Genomic DNA, 2114 nt, shown 5'->3' on the forward strand with positions numbered 1-2114 from the left:
AAACTCGACGCGACCGACGCGTACGACGCGTTCCTACACCGACCGTGGGCGCCCGGATCGCCGGAGGAGGAAAAAAATTTTCGACCCGGCCGAGGGGCAGCGCTCCGCGGGCGACCGCCGGGGTACCGGGCGACCCGCGGAGAAAATCAGATTTCGCCGTCAGCGTGCCGTGCCCGACGGGGAACCGGCGAACCGACGACCGCACCGCCGGGTCGGAGAAAAAAAAAAAAAATTATTTTTCATCCCGAGTCCGCGCGGTCGACCGACGCGAACGACGCGTGCCGCGACCCACGGCGGGCGTCCGGAGCGCAGGTGGAGAAAAAAAATTTTTCGGCCCGTCCGGGCGACGACGGCACGGCGCTCGCCGGTCGCGGTTCCCGCGGGAAACTTCGCCGGGGACGACGTCTCACGGTCCCCGCGGCTGACCCGGCGCCGGCGAACCCAACACCCGGCGGACCTTAGCGGTCCTAAGAGCGCGCCCCGTAGACGTGGTGCGTAGCGGTACGCACCAAATACTCACGCCGTGCGTAGTGGTGCCGCAACTCCCTCACTGTCCTTATCCTTTTCCCGGGCACGGGCGACCCCGAGTACCGGGACCCCTCGGGAGCCGGCCGACGCGTACGGTCCGCGGTCCCCGGGCCCGCTACCCGGCGGGATCCGATTCCGCCGCCTACGCCCCCGTGCGCCGAGGGTTACCGGGGACCGGACGACCGCTCCGCCGGGGCCGCGGTCGGGGTCCCGGGGAAAAAAAAAAAAATTTTTAAACTCGACGCGACCGCCGCGACCGACGCGTACGACGCGTGCCTACACCGACCGTGGGCGCCCGGATCGCCGGAGGAGGAAAAAAATTTTCGACCCGGCCGAGGGGCAGCGCTCCGCGGGCGACCGCCGGGGTACCGGGCGACCCGCGGAGAAAATCAGATTTCGCCGTCAGCGTGCCGTGCCCGACGGGGAACCGGCGAACCGACGACCGCACCGCCGGGTCGGAGAAAAAAAAAAAAAAATTATTTTTCATCCCGAGTCCGCGCGGTCGACCGACGCGAACGACGCGTGCCGCGACCCACGGCGGGCGTCCGGAGCGCAGGTGGAGAAAAAAAATTTTTCGGCCCGTCCGGGCGACGACGGCACGGCGCTCGCCGGTCGCGGTTCCCGCGGGAAACTTCGCCGGGGACGACGTCTCACGGTCCCCGCGGCTGACCCGGCGCCGGCGAACCCAACACCCGGCGGACCTTAGCGGTCCTAAGAGCGCGCCCCGTAGACGTGGTGCGTAGCGGTACGCACCAAATACTCACGCCGTGCGTAGTGGTGCCGCAACTCCCTCACTGTCCTTATCCTTTTCCCGGGCACGGGCGACCCCGAGTACCGGGACCCCTCGGGAGCCGGCCGACGCGTACGGTCCGCGGTCCCCGGGCCCGCTACCCGGCGGGATCCGATTCCGCCGCCTACGCCCCCGTGCGCCGAGGGTTACCGGGGACCGGACGACCGCTCCGCCGGGGCCGCGGTCGGGGTCCCGGGGAAAAAAAAAAAAATTTTTAAACTCGACGCGACCGCCGCGACCGACGCGTACGACGCGTGCCTACACCGACCGTGGGCGCCCGGATCGCCGGAGGAGGAAAAAAATTTTCGACCCGGCCGAGGGGCAGCGCTCCGCGGGCGACCGCCGGGGTACCGGGCGACCCGCGGAGAAAATCAGATTTCGCCGTCAGCGTGCCGTGCCCGACGGGGAACCGGCGAACCGACGACCGCACCGCCGGGTCGGAGAAAAAAAAAAAAAATTATTTTTCATCCCGAGTCCGCGCGGTCGACCGACGCGAACGACGCGTGCCGCGACCCACGGCGGGCGTCCGGAGCGCAGGTGGAGAAAAAAAATTTTTCGGCCCGTCCGGGCGACGACGGCACGGCGCTCGCCGGTCGCGGTTCCCGCGGGAAACTTCGCCGGGGACGACGTCTCACGGTCCCCGCGGCTGACCCGGCGCCGGCGAACCCAACACCCGGCGGACCTTAGCGGTCCTAAGAGCGCGCCCCGTAGACGTGGTGCGTAGCGGTACGCACCAAATACTCACGCCGTGCGTAGTGGTGCCGCAACTCCCTCACTGTCCTTATCCTTTTCCCGG

Source organism: Rhopalosiphum padi, unplaced genomic scaffold (genome assembly GCF_020882245.1).
Source record: "Rhopalosiphum padi isolate XX-2018 unplaced genomic scaffold, ASM2088224v1 scaffold1, whole genome shotgun sequence".
NCBI lineage: Eukaryota > Metazoa > Arthropoda > Insecta > Hemiptera > Aphididae > Rhopalosiphum > Rhopalosiphum padi.